This window comes from Hemiscyllium ocellatum, chromosome 21 (genome assembly GCF_020745735.1).
Source record: "Hemiscyllium ocellatum isolate sHemOce1 chromosome 21, sHemOce1.pat.X.cur, whole genome shotgun sequence".
Taxonomy (NCBI): domain Eukaryota; kingdom Metazoa; phylum Chordata; class Chondrichthyes; order Orectolobiformes; family Hemiscylliidae; genus Hemiscyllium; species Hemiscyllium ocellatum.
This window is the reverse complement of record NC_083421.1, coordinates 66,793,397-66,799,552: the sequence shown is the minus strand read 5'-3', so window position 1 is coordinate 66,799,552 and position 6,156 is coordinate 66,793,397.

Here is a 6,156-nt window from a genome sequence, read left to right as displayed (position 1 = left end):
GCTCTCACTCTATTTCTAAACCAGTCCAAACAAAGTTAAAAATCACACAACAGCAGGTTATAGTCCAACAGGTTTAACTGGAAGCACACTGGTGTTGTGAGATTTTTAACTTTGTACACCCCAGTCCAACACCGACATCTCTAATGAAGGGCTTTTTCCTGAAACATTGACCCTCCTGCTTCTCGGATGCTGCCTGACCTGCTGTGCTCTCCCAGCAACACTCATCCAGAATCTGGTTTCCAGCATCTGCAGTCATTGTTTTTACCACCGGCATCTGTAAATCAGTCCAAATAAAGATATAAAGGAGCAGAAACAAACCTGTTGACTACTGTCTGTAGATCCTTATTTTGATGGAGGATTAGTGCTGAGGGCTCTCAATTACCTTTGCCCTCAGGTGAAGAACAGTTTGAGACAAAAAAACTACAGATGCTGGAATCCAAAGTAGACAAGCAGGAGGCTGGAAGATCACTGCAAACCAGGCAACGTCAGGAGGTGGAAATGTGGACGTTTGGGTGTAACACTTCTTCAGGACTCCACCTGCTGATGGTGCCTGGCTTGCTGTGTTCTTTCAGCCTCCTGCTTGTCTACCTTAGATGGAGAACAGCAGCTAACTTCTTGTTCAGTCTTTATTTGTACTTTTTGTGGGAGCTTGCTTTGTGCAAATTGTTTGCAGTGTTTATTTCGTTACAAAATAACTAAACTTCGAGAGGTGGGCACCGCAGGGAGTGGAATGTTATTTCTCCCTCCAACTCTATTTTGATTTAATCCCTGCGCTACGCTTCAATGTTTGATCACACAGCATTGCCCTTTGACGTGAAGGGCACTGTTTGTCACTGGCCACTCAGGTGTTTCCCTTCTTCCTGGTGGTGGAAATTGAATAAAGATTTGTACACCTTGTGTCTTTCACTGTCTCCGACACCTGCACACACATGACATGGGTGCTGGGAAAAATATAATCTCTACCGCATTTAGATGGTAGTGTGGGAAAAAAAACTAAACTTCAAAAGCAATTCACTGGCCCAAGGGATTTTTGGCAAGTTCTGAGGTTTCTTTGAGAGGTATATCTTTCTATTTAGCGTAAGGGCCTCAGTTGATGTTATGATCTTGATTCTATAAAATTACATACTGCAGATTCAGGAAATCTGAATAAAAGCACAAATGTTGGAGAAGTTCAGCAGATCAGGCACTGTTTGTAGTGAGAGAAACTTGAGTGCTTCCTCATCCAGTCCACGTGCTGAGTGTGTATCATAGAGTGGTGCAGCATTGGAAATAGATGCTGCTGCTCAACTCGTCATGTCAACTGGGTTTCCTAAACTGAAGTAGCAGAGTCATTAGGGACATTCACATGGATAGCAGTGAGTTGAGGGGTGCATAGGTTAAATTATTACATTTTCCATTAGTGCTAAACCTCGGCACAACATCGTGGGTCAAAGGGCCTGTCCTGTGCTGCACTCTTCTATGTTCTAGTCCCATTTGCCTGCATTTGGCCCATCCCTCTAAACCTTTCTTATTCATGTACACCCCCTTGCAGGGCCTTTCGGTCTCAGGATCCATCAAAAGAATCACTAGGAGTACGGTCTGTTTAAAGCAAGGTTACCACATTAATAAATTAAGGCAGCCTGGCACAGATTTGTCCAGCAACACGGAGCTTAAAAGCTTCTGTATTCCATGGAGAAATGGCACAATTACATTTGAAAAGTACATATTATTTATATTTTTTTAAAGAGATAGTACAGCCTTAATTACAAGAAAAGACCAATCACATATAATAAGGTGACATGATTTACAGTAGGTTAATCCAATGATATTTCCTGGGAAATGGTTCTTAATTACAAGAAAAGTCTAATCAACTGTAATATGGTGACATGATTGACAACAGGCTAATCCAATGATATTCCCTGGGAAAGGGTTCATAATTTACGTAGCTCACCATCTCATGCTAGCAGTTCAAGGTTAGTTTGAATACTAAATCACTGTCTTTTGATTCATATTATGAAAAAATCTATTGTTCTCTCTAAATGCAACCAATCTAGCAAAGCATCAGTTCAAGTTCGCAGAGTCAAATCGTTACTTGCAGCCATTTTGTTGTGTTATTTTAAATTGAAAAGCCATTTTGTGGTTAATAAAAATCCACATATATTTGTTGCTTCTGACAACAGCCTAAATTCAAATTTTAGATCCTCATTCCCCACTTTGGTCATTCTATGACCACACCATAAAGGCATGAATCAAATTAATCCAATTCAATGGCAGCGAAAGACTGCAATACTTTCTCTTCCTCCAAAGGAGAACCGGGGCAGGCGATGATGGAGAAGAAGCATTTTCTAGATGGAACCAATGTTGTCAATAGAAACTAATATTTTAGCAATAATGCACTTAACAGTAGCAATATTGTCTCCACAGGAAGGATGCTATGATATGATTTTAGCAGAAAAAGGGTGTGTGTGTGTGTGTGTGTGTGTGTTGTTAGGAGGAAGCTGTTGTACCTTTATTCCTAATAACACTGCACCTGATGGTTCAATTACTCGGGCCTTAAGGGGATTGACTACCTTAGCAGAGGAACTGGCTGAGAATTCAGGAGTAGACACATCTCTCACAGGATGGCTTGAATCCTGGTTTGGAAGATGGAAGGGGGTGGTAGTTTCCATCCTTACTTCTCTGATAGTAGTAGTCGGGGTATTGGTGGCCATTGGCTGTTGTATCATACCCTGTATATGAGGGCTCACCCAAAGACTGATTGAGACAGCCTTAATGAAACAGATGCCCCTAAAAGGGAATCATGCAGAGGAACTTTATCGACGAAATAATGAGGGGATGAGTGAGACCAAGATGGATGAAACCACCGGTATGATGCTTGCGAATTTTGTGGGCGATGCTTAAAAGAAAAATGCAGAAGATAACAAATGGTAATTAAAGAAAACGGGGAAATTGTGGGATATAGGTAAATTAATGTTACTTCTGCAATTATAATTGCTTATACAAAGTAAATGAACTCACACCAGTGTGTAATTGTTTCAGCCAGGAGCTGAGTCAACAAGAATGGAAACTATGTGGAGGAAATGCATAATTGTTTTTTTGTATTAGCGAAAAATGTATGCAAGAAAGAAACGGGACTGTAAAACAATGGTAGATATTACAGGTGATTAGATAAGATGCTGTGAGGGGAGGCAGTTGAGCTAGATACACCTGCACAAACAGTAGGTATAAACATCTGCTTCCCACTTTTACAGAAACACAGGAACAAACCCCAATTAAAAGGGTCTTAATGATCTGTATGAGAGGGGTGGCACAGATAGAGGGAGTAGATAATGGAAAGGAAAGGATATGCCTAAGAATGATCCACAGCAGGATGAGGTCAAATGGCCTTATGAGGCCAGAAATAAGCATTTTGTCACAGACAAGGCTGGATAAGGCAAGAGATAAACAGGAGTAATGGGTACCGGTCTTAGGGAAGTGGAAGATGTAAACAGGGGAGGAGCAATGAAAAAAAAAATTTTAGGAACCAAATTATTTAAATATCGAGTATTTGTTGAATTCGGTGTGTAAGTCCCTTGCCTTGTACACAGACAGACAGTGTACTTCACACCCTCTTGCAAGAGTAAAATAAAGGACACTGCTGGTTCATATTTTGTCTTGGACTGAAATTATTGAAGTGTGTGAGCTTAGTTTCTCACAAATACCGACACAAAGACCAACTAAAACAATAGCAGCATACATAGCCATATTGATTAGCCAGTTGTACCATGAACCATCCTGCACCTTCATTCATTTGGTTGACAAAAGTGTGGATGCTATCTATATGTCTAGTAATGTTTTTGATAAGATTAGTGACCCCCATGATGCACTTTCCTTTGACTATGGTGCAAACTCCATCTTCCTTCGCAAGTATGTAATCAAGAGCATAACAGTTTTGTTGGGTAAATAGAGGCAATGCTGAAAGCATGTCTCTAATTTCTATTAGGGCAGCAGTTGCTTCACTTCACAAAATCATGAGTCCACAAATGAGATAATTATGGTGTTTATTACTAATAACTCCTGAAGACCCTCCTATGCAAAGACCATTCTACACAAAAGTCAGGAGAAACTGAACGTTTAACAGGGGAATTTGAGTCTCGTTGCCAGTTAATTGGACAGGGAACAAGAATTCCAAGAAAAAGGAACTAATTAGACTGTGGAGACAATATTGTGATGAAACTCATGAAGAATCAGTTTTGTGCTCATGGCAGGAAAATGCCATTAAATTGGGAATTGAACTAACTGCTGGTGTTACTATGAAATCTATTGAGGTCCTCAAAAATGAATGTGCTTGAGCAAAACGCCAACAGAAACAAAAGGAGAAATCACTAGTGGCTGGTAAGCAAACTCCTGTTCCCCCACCCCTTCCCCAGTTCACTGACCCTGTTGCTTTCAACACTCGCAGTCAGTGGAGATTGAAACAGCACACATCCTCGTTAGATTTTTAGATCCTCACAAGTATGTTTTAAAAGTTGTAACATACCAGCCTCCACCACTTCCTCTGGCAGCTCATTCCATACACATACCACCCTCTGTGTGAAAAAGTTGCCCCTCAGGCCCCTTTTAAATTTTCATCCTCTCACCTGATACCTATGCCCTCTAGTTTTGAACTCCTTATCCTGGGAAAAGACCTTGGCTATCATTTTATCTATGCCTTGCATGATTTTATGAACCTCTGTAAAGGTCGCCTTTAGCCTCCTATGCTTCAGAGAAAAAAGTCCCAGTCTTTCTAGCCTCTCCTTATAATTCAAAACCTCCAGTCTTGGCAAAATCCTCATAAATCTTTGTGTACTCTTTCCAATGTAATGACCAGCCTTCCTATCGCAGAACAACCAGAAATGTACAATGTTTACCAAATGTGGTCTTACCAATGTCTTGTACAGCTGTAACATGACATCCCAACTCCTGTGCTGAATGCTGTGATTGATGAAGACAAGCATATCCCTGAGCATAGTGTGTACTTGCAGCAACATTGAAGTCCGTAAGCTAAGTGTGAGTACATCAAAGATGTCTTCTGAGTGTTCTTAGAGGCTGAGTCATGTCCTGTACATGGGCTGTGTATGGCTGGTGCCCATGTTGCATGTCCTTGAATTTTGGTGGGATATTACTCATGCCCCCTACACATTTACAGAGGTGGACCGAGTGGAGAGTGTCAAGCTCCTGGGAGTGGTCATCCACAACAAGCTTTCTTGGACTCTTCATGTGGAAGCACTGGTTACAAAGGCCCAACAATTTCTGTTCTTCCTCAGGCAGCCGAGGGAAATTTGGCATGATGGTGAATACCCTTGCCGACTTTTATAGGTGCGCCATTGAGAGCATTCTGTCTGGACGTATCACTACCTGGTATGACAACTGTACCATTCAAGATCGGAGACGGTTACAGAGAGTGGTGAACTTGGCCCGAACAATCACAAAGGCCAACCTCCCATTGATAGAACCCATCTACCAGGCCCGCTGTCAAGGAAAGGCCACCAGCATTCTCAAAGATCCATCCCACCCTGGCAACGTTTTTCTACAACGTCTATCATCGGGGAGAAGGTACAGAAGCCTGAACACGCACACCAGCCGGTTTCACAACAGTTGCTATGCTACAGTTGTTAGAATACTGAATGGACTCACAAACTCTTAACATTTGCCTGTACCTGTGTTTTTGTTTTTGCCGCTGTTTATTATTATTAACTTATCTATGCCACTTAACTCGGTGATCTGCCTGTATTGCTCACAAGACAAAGCTTTTGTCTATGTACACGTGACAATAAATTCAATTCAATTCAATTCAAAACAGACCCTTCGGTTCAGATTGTCCATGCCAACCAGATATCTCAATCTGACCTAGTCCAATTTGCCAGCATTCGGCCCATATACCTCTCAGTCCTTCCTATTCATTTACCCATCCAGACGCCTTTTAAATGTGGTAATTGTTGCCAGTTGCTCTGGCAGCTCAATCCATTCATACACCATCCTCTGTGAAAAGGTTGCCCTTTGGGTCCTTTTTAAATCTTTCTACTCTCACCTTAAACCTCTGCCCTCTCGTTCTGGACTCCCCCACCCGAGGTAAAACCCCTTGGTTATTCACCCTATCCACGCCACTCATGATTTTATAGGAACATAACAAGTAGGAGCAGGAGTCGGCTATCTGGC